This window comes from Lycium ferocissimum, chromosome 8, assembly GCF_029784015.1.
Source record: "Lycium ferocissimum isolate CSIRO_LF1 chromosome 8, AGI_CSIRO_Lferr_CH_V1, whole genome shotgun sequence".
NCBI lineage: Eukaryota > Viridiplantae > Streptophyta > Magnoliopsida > Solanales > Solanaceae > Lycium > Lycium ferocissimum.
Window position 1 is genome coordinate 67,634,509 of NC_081349.1, and position 17,758 is coordinate 67,652,266.

Sequence of the window (17,758 nt, forward strand, 5' to 3'; positions counted from 1 at the left end):
TCAAAACCACTCTGAAGGGGGTGCGAGATTTTACTACTTCATTTCATTTATGATTTATGTTTACATTCCATAATATCATCCCTTTGTATTGACATGATCATTTATTCTTTGGGTAAGACAATAAGATGAAATTGAGTAGAATATAGGTAGTAAGAATTTCATAACAATTCTACCCTCAAGAAGTATGTCCTCCTGAGTCTAGTGAGATACAAATTTGATAACTTCTTATGAAAGACTAAGGCTAATAACTGGATTGTGATGAATTGATTAGTGACTTATGATATGAATTGAAATTGATACTTGTGGATTGAATTTGTGTTGACATGATTGTGATATTAAGTCGGAAGCGGCTGCCCGAAGGGGCCATCATTATTATGCCGGAAGCGGCCGTCCGAAGGGACTATTGTGATACTAGCCGGAAGCGGCTATCCGAAGGGACCATTCTGTTAACATGTCGGAAGTGGCATGTGTGTTGGATTGCATTATTTACTTAAAGATTGTTTTGAGACTTTGTGTGCACATTTTTGTTTCTTCCAGCGAAGGCTGCAGGTATTGAGTTAGATTGTGATTTCTTCTCTCCTAAATCAAATTATGATTATGATTTGTTACCACCTTACATACTTAGTACATTGTCCGTACTGACTTCCTTTTTTGCGGGACGCTACGCGTTCGTACCGCGGCCCAGTTGTTTGCGGGTTAATTGTATAGCTAGAATGCTTGGACGTCGGTACGGGATTGGCAAGTTCCACCTCATTACGGAGGCAGTGCCGAGTCATGTATAGATATGCATAATTATGGGTATGTCGGGGCCACAATGCGACTCATAATATTCGGTTCACTTCTTAGAGACTTTTGCGACGTTGCCTGTGGTATATTTGTCGAGATGTCGACAAAGTGATGTCAGTTGAGTCATTTGTGGATTTTAAAAGAGTATGTATTTTAGATGATTTCAATTGGTTTAAAGTACTTATTTGATTGAAAGTTTTCATAATCGTGATAAAGATAATGATTTCTATTTAGAAAAGTTTCATGTTTTTAAAAGTTTTTAAAATGACAGGTTTTGATAGAGCGAATGTCTAAGGGTTCGCTCGACTCTGATGAGAATCGGGTGCCCATCATGCCCTACCATTGTTAGGGTGTGACACCAAGGCACAAAATAAGGGAGAGCGAACCCCCCAAAGGCTAAAAAGACAATCAAGTCGCTATCGGGGGTGTAAGCAACCAACCACTCCTATCCCTCGAGTTCCACCTTCGAGGCCCAAGCCAGATATCCGAGTATCTGAGGATTGGTATGACGCGTTCAACCTCGCATTGGGGTAAATCCATGAGCGAGCCATAAATGGCACCCTATTGCAGCACCGGTTCAGGAATATGTACAATAGGCTCGTGGATATGAGATGGGTGTCAATCTTTGAGACGCCGGGGCCAGTCAACATTGATCTAGTCATCGAGTTCTACGCCAACATCACTTTCGATCGATATGGCACATGGCAACCAACTGTTTATTTGAAGGAGAGGATATACCTATCTTGCCATCCTTGTTGTGTGCACACTTGGGAGTCCCTGACTATCCTATCCAGCCTCTGCAGGACTTCATCTACAGGCCTGATTATAAAGCCATTCAGGAAACCTTATGTGGCACTGATTCAAAAGCTTCATGGGCCCGTTACGCTGGAAAATACAGAAGGCACAAATTCATGAAGATGAGCAATTTCAGTCAGGAAGCGTGAGTGTGGTTGCGACTTTTGAACTACCGAATTTACCCATTAGAGCACTACTCCGAGGTACGAAATGAGCGAGTGTGCATTGTCTACTTCCTTATGATGGGGCAACCCGTAAACATAGGGCATTTGATGATAAAAGAAATGAAGAGGATCCTAGAGCACACACCGCTGAGATTGAGTTGTGGTAATACTCTCACGGCGTACTTGATGAACCTGAATGATAGATTGGCAAAGCCGTATGACAGAATGTTAGCACCACCTGATGATGCGCTTGACATTTCAAATGTCCGAGCTCCCGAGTTTAGTAAGAAGCAGCAGTTCACCCCCGCGATGGAAAGGTCAGCCCAATCCACAGTGTTGGCCCATCTTTTCAAAGGAATGACAGTGGCAGCTGCGCACTTCGATACAGATTTATCCAATGTGTTTGTTGTGGTCCCGCACACACCGTACTCCCGAGTTCTTGTGGGTGATGAGGCCAAATTAGCTGCCGATGAGGATGTGAACTCAGCGAACTTAATTGAGGCCGATAGACCAGCTGAAGAGGAGGTAGAGTAACACATGAAGGAGGAAAATAAAGAAGTTGAAGAAGAAGCCGAGCCAGTTGACTGCGAGGCTGATGATGAGGATTACATTGAGGAGGACGACTAGGCCCTAATGGGCCTCAGGGAGTATCTCTCGCCTTACTTTTGTGTTTTGCTTTTCATATGCATTGAGGGTATTGCACAAAAGTAAGCGTGGGGTGGGAGTACCTCTCGAGATGGAGGATGATTATGCCGTAGGATTTTTTTTTTTTAGGACTTAACCATTCTTTACTTCATTTAGTTTAGGACTACCCTTAAAAAAAACACACATAGAAAAAGCCAAAAAGATTTTGTTTCTTAGGTTTATTCGGCCCTCGGTAGTGGCATAAGTCGTCTGTTCAGATTTTGTTTCTTGTTTTTATTATTTTTAGTCATAGAAAGGGCTTTTCCTGATGATGGGTGGATAAAAACCCGCTTCAGGGAAAATTAGTGCTTAGGAAGACCATTCAAATGCTAGGTGCTCGGGTAAGGTGAAATATTAGCAATATGAGCAATTCTTGTTGTTTGTGAAAGAATGTCGTGAAATTACATAACCATTCTCGAACACTTAAACGGTATTGTGAATTGACTTATGTATGACCCATTTGGTATTATATGTATGTGTTGCTTGATTCAAGGGACAATATGATCCTTCTTGCATTGATTGTGTGCCATGTATGTGTAAGGGTTCGATATTTGTCCATGCTTGGTATTTGATGTCGAGAACTTTCCCGTGTGTTCGTGAAACGAAATGAAGTATGTTGTAACTTAGGAAGTGATAAAGGCATTTCTTTGTTAGCCTAAATTTTAAATTGTTCCTTCCAACCCGTGCATGTACATTTGACCCTAGTTGGCCCTGATAACAATCGATAAATCCTACCCTTTCATTCTAGTTAGCCTATTTTTGATCCATTAAACTCCTTGAGCACTTTAATGATAAAATGATGTAATTGGAGTTGGGAGTTGATAAAAAGAGTGGTGTTTGTTGGTTAAAAGTCGAGTTATTGGATGACAAAAGAGGTGTGAAAAACATGTTTGTTGAATGTATTAAAGTACTTAGAGAGGTTAGTCACTATTATCCAAATAATTCCTATTTGTCCCTGTCATGACCCAACCGGGGGCCATGACGGGCACCCAGAACTAACCTACCGAGCACCTCTTAACATACTTCTCATAATTATGTTTAGGTGAGCTACATGGCTATCTCATAATACCACTACTGAAGAGACACTAGTTCCATCGAACATATGCACGTCTATATGAACATCATCAACTATGCCCTTATATACAAGCCGATGAGGCTACCAAAAATGATATACAAAAATATGAACTGGTAAGGTTATGGAGCATCTAACTATATACATCTGTCTACGAGCCTCTACAAGAATTGCATAACATCATAAAGACGGGACATGACCCCGCCATTCCCAAGTACGTACACAAAAGAATAGTAACAACTAAACTGCAATCGGGTCAAATGGAGCACCTTTATACAATCGCTGATGAAGCAGCCTAGGGGTCTGGTCCGCCTCCCTGTCTACCTGCAGGCATGAACACAGCGTCCACAAATAAAAGAACGTCAGTACGAATAATGTACTGAGTATGTAAGGCATCAATAACAGCATGATGAAAATATGAGGATAACATGAGATAAAGAGATCAATTTATACCTCTTAAGGCGACTGTCATGGGTACTTAACCCTTCTCTAAAGAAAACATGTCATACATACATATACAAAATTACCGTACCCGGCCATATATGTCACGACCCAGCTAGGGGCCATGACGGGTACCCGGAGCTGACCGCCGAGCACCACTCATTCTACTACTCATCATACTCATCCCGTGTTCATTCATTTTTCTCATGCTTCGAATCATAAGGGAAACCGTTTTCACTATCACACATATTTACCTTTAGATACATAAGTCCTTCGGCTATCAAAATAATATATACACAAGGAGGAAAATCGTGAGACCATACTACCCACACATACGTATCTACGAGCCTCTACTAGAGTACTAGACATATGGACGGGACAGGACCCCGTCGTGCCCAAAACATATGTACACAAAATAATAAAGCAATGGCACCTCCAGAACAATGGAGTTTCTCAAAGTCTGTTGATAGCTCCTATAAATCTGGATCACCTCCCTGTCTACCTGTGCACTCTATCTCCCATGTCGGCCACCATAGTCGGAGCATATCTAGCCAATGAATTAAACCGAAGGCTATACTCCCGGGCACTCATATTTTCTTGCTTCAAATTTAAGAATCTATTCGCTCTAGCTCGATGGACCTCGGGTGGCAAATAGTGGCGGATGAAGGCATCTATAAATTCTTGCCAAACTAGAGAAGGCGCATTCTCTTTTCTTGAAGATATCCAATTATTATACAAAAGTACCGCCACATCTCGGAGTCTATAAGATGCCAGTTCCACAGATTCAGTTTCGGAGGCATGAATGATCTTCAATGTTCTCAACATTTCATCAATAAAACCTTGCGGGTCTTCATCCAGCTTTGACCCGAGGAGTATTTAAACTCATGAAATCACGGGCTCTAGTACTAACTGCCCTGTCACTTGGACCCGAACTCTGCTGCTGTGCCTGGGCGGTAACTAACTGTGTCAATAGATGAATAGCTTCGGTCATTTGTTGACCCGAAGCGGTCGGTGGATGAACTGGAGGCATAGGAGCTAGGACTGAAGCCCTCTCTTGTTCTTCTATAATAGGTGGAGTATGAGAGGTGTTTGATGGAGCCTCATTATGTGATTCACCTTCTTCTACATTAGTTGGCGGTTCCCTTTCTATCCGCCTTTCTGTAGTGGCCTTGCCCTTCTGGGCGGCGATAACTTTTCTCTCTGGCGGCAGTACTGAAATCATAACGCACTATTAGGGAGGAAAAAAAATCTTATAACACGGCTCTATCGCACGATCTCATAAGAAGAAGAATGGTCATTTTTCCTAAATGCCCCGCAACTTCTTGTTTATAAGTGTGGCGTGCTTCACACCATAAACAAGACTCTGCTAGACACGGCTCGTAGACACTTCCTAGGACTGAACTGCTCTGATACCACTTTTGTCACGACCCGGCTAGGGGCCATGACGGGTACCCGGAGCTGATCGCCGAGCACCACTCATTCTACTACTCATCATACTCATCCCGCATTCATTCATTTTTCTCATGCTTCGAATCATAAGGGAAACCGTTTTCACTATCAGACATATTTACCTTTAGATACATAAGTCCTTCGGCTATCAAAATAATATATACACAAGGAGGAAAATCATGAGACCATACTACCCATACATACGTATCTACCAGCCTCTACTGGATACTAGACATATGGACGGGACAGGACCCCATCATGCCCAAAACATATGTACACAAAATAATAAAGCAATGGCACCTCCAGAACAATGGAGTGCTCCCAAAGTCTACTAATAGCTCCTACAAATCTAGATCACCTCCCTGTCTACCTGTGGGCATGAACACGGCATCCAAAGAAAAAGGACGTCAGTACGAGCATTGTAGTGAGTATGTAAGGTATGAATAAAATAACATTGTAAAGAAATCATAAGATATGAGATAAAGATATAACACCTTAACCTTTTAGAATAAAATACGTTTTATACATCTCACATATATCAACATAGCACATGTACCATCGTCGTTAACCCGCGTCCGGGTAACCATCATACGCCGCCCACTAGTGGTGTCATGCCTGGCCATCTAGGCTCGGTGTAATCATAAGCAGCCCGCCTTAGCGGTGACATGCCCGGCCATCTAGGCACGGTGGAATCGTATGCAGCCCGCCTTAGCGGTGACATGCCCGGCCCTATAGGCTCGGTGTAATCATATCATCATATACTCGTCGTAACTTATCTTCATCATACGTTCGTCATAAATCATGCATTAAAACTTTAAGATAATCTATCACTATATCGGGGTGACATAAGGTCGAGCACCCCCGATTACATTATGGAGTGATCATATTCACCATACCTCACCTTGAAGGGACTAGCATTGTAAGGTGAGTGTAATACAATGAACAACATCAATGGATCGTAGTTAGGGTCATTAGCTTTGTAGGAACATCATGTCGTGGACTTTAGAATTCTCTAGACTCAAACTCATCATCATCATTATCATACTCGTAACATATCTTTTGCCTTTATCTCATATGAAGCCCCTATAAAACATAGACTCATAATTTTTTGGAATGTAAGAAAGTCATGGAAAAGTCGGAGAACTCATGCCAGGGAGTCATGCCTTAGAAAGAAGGGACTAGCCTTACATACCTTTTCGTTTAGCTACTCTATCGCTTGAACGTTCTCCTTCAATGCTCACGTTTCTACCTTCAATAGAGTTTGTACTAACATTAGATAATCGATAGCTTAGCATACTTGATCAAGCTAGATAAAATTGGACAGCATTTCCTTTGTTTATACAACTTTCTCCATATCATATATCAACTCCCAAACGTCTATAATAACATTCACAACATCATAAGCAATAATCTTTATTCACTTACATTATCCATATTTCCCAATTTCACTTCAAATATCCATAACCATGGTCATAGTACACTATTACATTCACTCATATGTAATGTCTACCCCATGTTCTTAATGTCATTTATAACATAATTATAATCACAACATATCAAAAATCATGACTCATTCCAAGCTACTACTCAAAATGCCACTATTCTTGTATTCATGACCCATTTTCTATTTCTTTCATAATCCAAGTCTTTCAACCTCTCAATACTTTAAACAACATGGAATGATCATAAAACTTACCTTTGATAGTGTGGGAATGAGCTTTGAGTGGAAATACTTCACTTGAGCAAAATCTTAGTTTTACTCCCAAAAGGATTTTTTATCTTGAATGAACTCTAGTGAACTTCTTGCACTTAATTCCCTTGGTTTGATGAAGTTGATCTTTGATTTACCTTGAATTGGTATTGATGAAATATGTAGAACACACTAGAAGCCTTGAGAGAGATGGAGAAGTGGAAAGAATGAGAAAAATGAAAGTGGGAACACATATTTATACTTGCACTTAATCAACCCGTCGGGTATTATACAGACCACTTATGCGGTCCGTATAACATTGTGCGGTCCGTATAAGTGTCCGTGGTTCACCATCAGAGAAAACATTTCTTCTGTTGGGTTATACGGCCCCTTATACAGATCGTATAATGTTATACGGACCGTATAAGTTGGTCGTATAACTCCATTTTTCTGCAATCATTTTCGTCGTTTTGTTCGACCTCCAATCCTTATGGAACCTTCTTAACACTTGTTTAACACTTTATTAGCAATCTAAGGAGCATTATATCTTCTTCTCGAGACATTTTCTAAGTCACCATTAGCTCGGTACTTACTAAACTCTTTCGAATACACGGCTTACACTTTACATTTTTTGATGAACTTTCTACTCTTGCCTCAAATGCCTTTGAAATCTCAATTAGAATCATCAAGTAACCTTTCTTACTTATAGGGACATCGTATACTTTGTGCCCTTCGTTAGTCTATTCATTGTGCATCCACGTGAAATTTTCCGAGGTGAAATAATATAGGCTCGGTGTCACCCGTATCTGACAATAACAAGGCTCGATGTAACCCGTACCCAACTGCAGTGGTGTGGGCAATAGGTACCGTACCCGACCGACTATAGCGCGGGTCGGTGTGATAAAATAAGTGTATACATATATATACAATGCATGACTTACTCATAAAGGTGACATCTGAGCCTTTAGGAGTGACGTAAGGTCGGTAACCTCCTAATATCGTTATGAAGCTAACATCATCAATATATCTTACCTTTACTGGATCAATGATCACAAGATCAATTCAAGAATCATAAAAATGAAGTAATAATAACATTATCAGGAGTCCAGAGAAACATAAACTTTCTAGCATTCTAAGAATGGAATCACTTTAAAGGTCATTTGTTCGTTTGTTTTGTTCATTTCATATGGGTCATGCCAAAAAAGAAAGAAAGGGATAGCCTTAACATACCTTTACGTCTTCTTAACTACTTAACGTTTCTCCCTCCAAGCTCATACATCTACATTCAAGAGGATTCATACTAAGGTTAAGTCTTGAAAACACTCTTACGTTAAAACTAGAGTAATTAATAAACTAGCGGAAATTGGGTAGCACTTCCCCTATTTCACCTACTTCCACCATATTCCAAATCAACTCCCAAACAACAACAACAACTTCGAAAGTACCGTGATTATGAGATTTTATTCAAATTATACCCAATATAATCCCAAAACTTATTCTCATAATCAATTTATAACAACAACTTCAACACAACCCCTTATACACTTGTATACAACACTTCTCCATCATCATTATTACCCTTCATAAGAAGATTATACTCAAAACACTCTAATAATTATAACTCAAGTTACTTTACTACTCAAAATATTCTCAAATTCATATTTGAACTTCCTTTTTCTCTTTCTTTCCTCAATCAAGTTGTATAACAATCAAACATCCTCAACAACATGCAATAGATGTGAAAACTTACCTTAATCACACAAGAGCAAGCTTTGGATCAAATTATTCCCCTTGAGTGAAACCTCCAACTTTAACACCAAAGGAATTCTTGGACTCTACAAACCCTAGTGAGCCTCCCAACACTTGAATCTCTTGATTTTCACCTTTCAATCCTTGATTTCACTTGGGTTTGGTTCGATATGTTTAGAGGAAGGTTCTAGAGCTTTCATGGACTTGGGAAATATTGGAAATGAGTTAAAATGAATAAGGGTCGAGTATATAACATAAAAAAAACTGCCACCGCCTCAGATATACGGTCCAATATACGGACCGTAAATAATTTACGGTCCGTACATTTGGACCGTAAATCCCCAACAGAAAACACCAACCACTGATTCAATTCTATGGTGGAGATCATGGAATTTACGGTCCGTATAATATATACGATCCGTAAATCTCAACTTTTGCCAGAACGCATTCTCGTCGATTCATTGAGCCTCTAATCCTTCCAATACTTGCTAAACATGAACTTAACCCCTTATGACAATAAGATAAGCATGTCCAATCTCATTTAGCCTTAATAACCCCTGTGTCCAAGACTAGAACCACTAACACACAACGAATCTCAATGTAAAAAACCACGAGGTGTAACATCCTTCCCCCCCTTAGAAACATTCGTCCTCGAATGTTAGACTCGTAAGGATTCTATAGAAATTTTGACAGAGTTTTCCCTGTAACAATATCACTACCATCCTATCACAACAACCCAAAATATACAATGCCTCGCAGGGCTATGACAACAACAACAATAATGGCCCCACACGACCAAAAAGTCACAAAAAGAAAACATTACATACCTAAAGATAATGGTGTCTCTCTCTAAATCTCCTATGGAAATGGAAACAAGTGTGGATATCTGGACTTCATATTTTCTTTAGCTTCCCAAGTCATTTCTTCCTTATTCCTATTTCTCCATAAGACTTTAATTGAAGCTACATCTTTAGTCCTTTACCTTCGAACCTGTTTATCTAGGATAGCTATAGGAACCTCTTCATAAGCTAATTCTTCAGTAACCTGAATATCATTCATAAGTACAATTCTGGAAGGGTCTCCAATGCACTTGCGAAGCATTGAGACATGGAAAACTGGATGGACTCTCTCTAAGTCTGGGGGTAGATCTATCTCATAGGCTACTTGGCCCACTTTGCGTACAATTCTGTAGGGTCCAATGTACCGAGGGCTGAGTTTACCTTTCTTACCAAATCTTATCACACCTTTCATCGATGACACCTTTAAGAATACCTAGTTATTGACTTGGAATTCAAAATCTCATCGGCGATTGTCCGCATAGGACTTCTGTCGACTTTGGGCTGTCAGTAAACGGTTCTGAATAAGCTTAACTTTCTCCACTGCCTGCTGAATCAAATCTGGTCCTACTAGTTTAGTCTCCTCTACTTCGAACCATCCAATTAGTGATCTACATTTCCGCCCATATAAAGCCTCATATGGGGCCGTCTGAATACTGGAATGATAACTATTGTTATATGCAAACTCAATGAGCAGCAAATGACCATCCCAACTACCCTCAAAATCTAACACACATGCCCGTAGCATATCTTTAAGTGTCTGAATGGTACGCTCAGCTTGTCCATCAATCTGGGGATGAAATGTTGTGTTAAGACCACCTGAGTCCCCAAACCTTCTTGGAAAGACTTCCAGAAATTAGTCAAATTGTGTTCCTCCATCAGAGATAATGGATACTGGAACACCATGGAGTCATACTATCTCCTTGATATAAAGCTTGGCATAGTCTTCAGCCGAGTAAGTAGTTCTAACAGTTAGAAAATGAGCTGATTTTGTAAGTCTATCCACAATCACCCATATGGAATCATACTTACGTTGAGAACGAGGTAAGCCCGTAATGAATCCATATTAATTACTTTCCCATTTTCAAGTCGGAATCTCCATAGCTTGTAGCAATCCTCCAGGCTTCTGATGCTCTATCTTTACCTGTTGATAGTTGGACATTGAGCTACAAATTATGCTATGTCTTTCTTCATTCCATCCCACCAATAAATGGACTTAAGATCATGATACATCTTTGTCTCTCCCGGATGAACAGAATAACGGGAACAATGGGCTTCTTCCAAAATCTGGTGACGTAACCCTACAACATTGGGGACACATAATCTGTCTCGATATCAAAGAACTTCGTCTGCTGAAAGGCTAAATGGTGACTTTTTATTCTGAGGGAATGTATCTCTATAATGAATTAACATGGGATCTTCATACTGGCGCTCTTTCACCTCAGCTACTAAAGATGAAGCAGCTGAATTTTGAATAGCAACCCCCGTTTTGCTTGAGTCCATTAAGTGAACTCCTAGGCTGGCTACCTATTGAAGTTCATGAGCTAACTCCCTCTTCTCTGGCTGAACATCACATAAACTGCCCATGGATTTGCGACTAAGAGCATCAGCTACTACATTCGCCTTTCCAGGATGATACAAAATACTAACATCATAATCCTTTAATAGCTCCAACCATCGCCTTTGCCGTAGATTTAACTCCTTCTGCTTGAAAATATACTGGAGACTCGTATGATCTGTATAGATATCAACATGAACGCCATACAAATAATGCCTTCACATTTTCAATGCATGAATCACCGCAGCCAACTCTAGATCATGGGTCGGGTAGTTTTACTCATTTTTCGCAACTGCCTTGAAGCATAAGCAATCACTTTACCATGCTGCATCAACACACAACCTAACCCCATGCCTAAAGCATCACAATAAATAACATAGCCCTCCGATCCTTCTGGAAGTGTCAGAACTAGAGCCGAAGTTAATCTGTTCTTCAACTCTTGAAAACTGCGCTCACAAGCATCTGTCCATTGAAACTTAGCTACTTTCTAAGTCAGCTTCGTTAATGGCACAGTGATAAAAGAAAATCCTTCTACAAACCTTCTGTAATAACCTGCCAAGCCCAGAAAGCCACGAACTTCGCAAGTGTCAGTAGGCCTTGGCTGTTCTTTACAGCTTCAATCTTCTGGGTATCTACCCGAATACCATCAGCTGAAATAATGTGCACCAGAAAAGTCACAGAATTCAACCAGAACTCACATTTAAAAATTTTTGCATATAACTTCTGAGCCTGAAGAATTCTAAGGACAGAACGTAAATGATCTGCATGCTCTGTCTCGGATCGAGAATATACCAGGATGTCATCGATGAACACAATCACAAACGAATATAGGAAAGGCCTAAACACACTATTTATCAAATTCATGAATACTGCTGGCGCATTAGTCAACCCGAATGACATTATCCAAAATTCAAAATGACCATATATAGTTCTGAAGGCCGTTTTCTTCTCTCTAACTCTCACCTGGCGATACCTGGATCTTAAATCTATTTTTGAAAACCATTTGGCACCCTGCAGCTGATCAAATAAATCATCAATTCTTGGGAGCAGATATTTGTTCTTTATTGTCACCTTATTTAGCTGTCTGTAATCAATACACATTTGCAAGGAGCCATCTTTCTTTCTTACAAACAACACAGGTGCTCCCCACGGTGACGAGCTAGGCCTAATAAAGCCTTTCTCGAGCAAATCCTTCAGTTGCTTCTTCAATTCTTTCAATTCTACAGGAGCCATTCTATAAATACAACCTTTAGCAATCATCTCCCTTGCCTTGAGATAAGAAATAAACCTACCTCTCGGAGACGCTGTATTACCCTTCCACTCTAAAACTGATTCTCCCGGAAACTGGAAACGAACCATTTTTGTTCTAGAATCAACATTGGCATAACAAGAAATCAACCAATCCATACCCATAATAACATCAAAATTTAACATATTCAGCTCAATTAGATCAGCCATGATATGACGGTCACAGACTACAACCACATAATTTCTATATACCCGACTAGCTATCACTGGGTCACCAACGGGTGTAGACACTTCGAAAGGTTTAATTGGCTCAGGTTTTACCCCAAATCGACTAGTAACATAAGGAGTAACATATGACAACATAGAACCTGGATCAATCAATGCATATACAGCGTGAGAGAATACTGATAATATACATGTAACCACATCAGGGGAGGTCTCAAGATCCTGTCATCCAGCCAGTGCATAGATATGGTGCTGAGGACCACTCGAACTGGACGCCCATCCTCTACCTCTACCACGACCTGCTAGTATCTGTGAGCTTTGCCCCAGAGGGCGTACAGCTGATGAAGAATCAGCTGTTGATCCTGTGGGCTGGACCTTATCTCTACCACCTATCGATGGACAATCACGTAAAATATGGCCTGGCTGACCGCAAGCATAACAAACATCTGAACCTAATCGGCACTGTCCCCAATGTAATTTACGACACTGAGTACATCGTGGTAAAGGTGGTCTCATCTGCCCTGAATCACCCCTCTACTGGGAACCCGAAGCTTTGAAACTGTGACCTGGTCCGAAATGAATAGATCGATCAAATCTCTGACCCGCAAATCGTAGAGGTGCACTAGCCGCTGAATGGCCTAAGTTCCTAGAATACAGCTGCCTCTGAACCCCTCTGAACTCACTAAAAGGACCTGAGGATCGGGCCATTTTACTATAACCCCTATCATGCTCACGCTCACTCCTCCGCTGTTGCTGTCGTTCTTCGAGATCCTGGGCATGGGCCTGTACACGAGAAATATCCATACCTTCTTGGAGTGAGGCCGTCAAAATATCATCAATCAAATGTGGCCCCAAACCATTCACAAATTAGTGAACACGATCTCCCATGTCAGCCACCATAGCTGGAGCATACCTAGCTAAAGAATTAAAACGAAGTTATACTCTCGGGCGCTCAGATTCCTCTGTCTGAGGTTTAGAAATCTATCAGCTCTGGCCTATCGAACCTCTGGCGGCAAATAGTGTCGGAGAGAAGCATCCACAAACTCGTGCCATACCGGTAGAGGTGCGTTAACCCCTCTAGAAGAAATCCAAATCGTGTACCAATGAACAACAACATCCCGTAATCTATAGGTGGCCAACTCCACCGACTCAACATCCGAAGCATGCATTACCCACAATGTTCTCAACATTCCATCTATAAAGTTTTGCGGGTCCTCATCCGATTTTGACCAAAAGAATTCTGAAGGGTCCAAACTAATGAAATCATGGACTCTGGCATAGATAGCTCTATCTCCATGACCCGTACCTTGCCGCTGAGCCTGAGCGGCTACTAATATCACGACCCAAATCGATGAGCCGCAACGAGTGCCTGATCTCTGGTGACCAAACACCCTACACTCATACCTGGACAACACTACATAATAAGGGCCCACAAGCAACTCAATCTGGATTAAACTGACTCATGAAAGAATAATATCGGAACTATGCATCATATATATATATATATATATATATATATATATATATATATATATAACAAGGCAAGCCGGCTAGGCCGCCAATTGAATTTTACACAAAAAAGAATGGGAGCCGACAATGCTACATCACAAGTCATCTACACATAACTGTCTACAGATCTCTAATGGAATAAAAGCTGTAGAAAGGACGGGACAGGGCCCCGTCATACCTATATGCATGTCTATATCTCAAAAGTAGCATACCAAAATGAACTGCTGCTCCGGATCAAGTGGACCCACTGACCACCATTAGATGAATATCCTTTGAGCCGGGACCGCCCGTCTGTCTACACACAGTACCTCGGGCATGAACGCGGAGCAAACATGTTAAGTCGGACGGACAATGTCCGAGTACCATATAAGAGCAACATATATATAAGAATCATGAAACTCATAAACAAACTGACTGACTGAATACACCTGTATGACTAAAAATACCTCTGTGGTGTATGCTATGCATGCACTCTGTAGAATCATGTACATATGTGTATATACGTATATGTAAATATATAGTAAACTGCCCTACCATATAGGTATGGTGTCATCATCATCACCCCGCGTTCGGGACGATAATTATCTCACGCCGCCCACTAGTGGTGCTGCCCGGCCATATAGGCACGCTGTAATCATACATCATCATCCATAAGCCGCCCACCGTAGTGGTGCTACCCGTCCATATAGGGACGGTGTAAGAAAATAGCTGCTCATGTATGTATATGTATATAATGCATGAAAGACTCATGAAAGATGTACTCCCGATTACTCTAAATAACACAAGATCTCTAGAAGTCATGAACATGAACATAAGGGATCAAGGATACGATGAATCCTGTACCATCTAAGAGTAGAGTCTTTGGAACTCACTTGTTCACTTGTTCGTTCATATAATAAGGATTATGCCAAAGAATAAAAGGGACCTCCTTAACATACCTTGAAGCGTATCTACTCGTCCAACGTCTACTTCTTGAACTCGTAAGTCTACAACCAAGATAACACAGGCCATAATTAGACCCTTTATAACACTTACCATCCAATTCAAGTGAAAAAAGGACTTAACGAAGTTCGGACAACATCTCCTTCATAACTCAATAATTCCTCAATTTCCAATTTAACTTAAATATCAACAACAATACTAACAACAACCATATCAATACTTACATATCAAAATATAATCAATTCTACTCCAAATCATCCCTCAAAATAGCCCTCAAGTCCAACTCTACTCTTATTCAACTTACAACTTTCACAACTATAATTCCCTTTGCTTAAAACCACTAAAACTCTTGATAATTAGCTTAAACACAAAGGAAGAAATCATATACATACCTTGAGGAGTTTAGGGTTCCAAGAATCAAACTCCAACTCCAATCCCAAAGCTTAACAACTCTAATAGAACCCTAGGAGCAACTTTCCCTTTACAAGCTCGGGTTTACGGGGCTCGGATCTTGCTAAATCTTCACTATGATGTTAGATAATATTGAGAGGAATATTCTAGGCCTTTCTTTGATTTTGGAAGTGGAAATAATGAGAATAAAACGTGGAGCTACATATATATTGATGGGTCAAGAAGGTTCCAGCGGTTGCGGGTCGACGCCCAGTCGACTAGCTCCGTCGTTCTGCCACCAGAGAATCAGAGTCGGCGACAACACCAATGGTCCACAACGACGGCTCGTCTACGTGTCGACAGCTCGTTAATGTGGACTGGTTCTGCAGGTTTTTCTTGGGTCAATCCAACTCGTATCGATTCAATTCGTTTAACTTCTAACCCTGTAGTATTGCAAGAAATATGTACTTATACTATGGTACACGCGGGGTGAGGCACTTAATATCCCAAAAATCGGGTACGGATCTCCATATTAAGGGTATAGACCACCCATAAGCCAAGGACTGCTGGCGACGAAGACAAGAGGTGTAACATTCTCCCCCTCCCCCCTCAGAAACATTCGTCCCCGAATGTTTATACGAGTCGTGGGCTATAAAAATTTTGGCAGAGTCTTCTCTGTAAATATACCAATCCAACCTGTACACAGCAACCCAAAATAATTCCACACAGGGACAAATGCCAAAATATATAAAACACCATGGCCTCACACAAACAATCACCATAACTATAAATGAAATCAATACATGGGGGAGATGATGCCTCAGACTGAGCCTCCTGAGATGATGGAAACAAATACGGGTACTTAGCCTTCATTTCCTCTTCAGCTTCCCAAGTCATTTCCTCAACATTATTATTTCTCCAGAGTACTTTAACAGAAGCCACATCTTTAGTTCGCAATCGGCGAACTTGCCTATCTAGCATAGCCACTGGGATTTCCTCATATGATAACTGCTCAGTCACCTGGATATCATCTACCTAAGACAACCCTTAAAGGATCTCCTATGCACTTACGGAGCATGGACACATATAATATTGGATGCACAGTGTTACACCGCGGAAAATTTTCCGTTGAAGCACAGTGAATAGGGTAATGAGAAATATGAAGTATTCGATGTTTCAATAAGTAAGATATAGCAATTGACGAGTCTAAATGAGATTTGAAAGACGATCGATGTTAGACAAGAAAGTTGCCAAGAGAAGGCCATGTATACGATAAGTTTCGGAAAGGATTTATGAGTAGTAAGTTGATGACAATTTAATGATGTGTTGGGGGAGGGTTATAATGCCCTTTAGATTGCTAACAAAGTGATAAACAAGTGCTAAAGAGGTTCCATAAGGATTGGAGATCAAACGAAATGACGGAATCAAACTTGGTGGAACAGTGAGTTCCACGGCTGGTTCCACGGCCAGCAGTGGGTTCCACGGACCGTGGATGGGTCCGTGGAACTGCCAGCAGAGAAGGCAGCTGGCTGGTCATGAACCACGACCAGCTCCACGGACAGCACTGGGTTCCACGGACCGTGGAACACCCGACGGGCTGAAATGTTTTAAGTGTTTAAATGTGTTCCCAACTTCATATTTTCATTTCCAACATCTCTCTACTTCTCTCTAAGACTTCTAGGGCTTCATATATGTTTCATGAACAAGGATTCAAAGGAAATCAAAGGTGTTTATCATCAAAGCAAGTGAATCAAGGTAAGAGAAACCATTAGAGTTCATCAAAAGTAAGAAATTCAAGTGAAGGGAAATCTAGGGTTTGGCTCAAGTGAGGTGTATGCCATCAAGGTTCAATCCCACATCATCTAAGGTGAGTTTTATGATGTTTCCATGTCATTTAAAGTATTTGGAAGTTGGAACACTTGGTTTATGAAAGAATATAAGAAATGGGTCATGAATATGTGAATAGTAGCACCTTTGAGTAAATGTGTGGAACGAGTTATGATTCTTGATACGTTATAAATATGATCATGTTAAAAATGCTATTGAGAGTGTGGGAAACGACATTGTATGTGAATGAACGTATTGTCGAGTTATGACTATGAATGTGGATAATTGAGGTAAAGTGAGAGGTAAGGGTAATGTGGTTGATTAAAGGCTATTGTGAGGATATTATGAATGTTGTTATTTGATGTTTGGGAGTTGATGTGTAATACGAGGAAA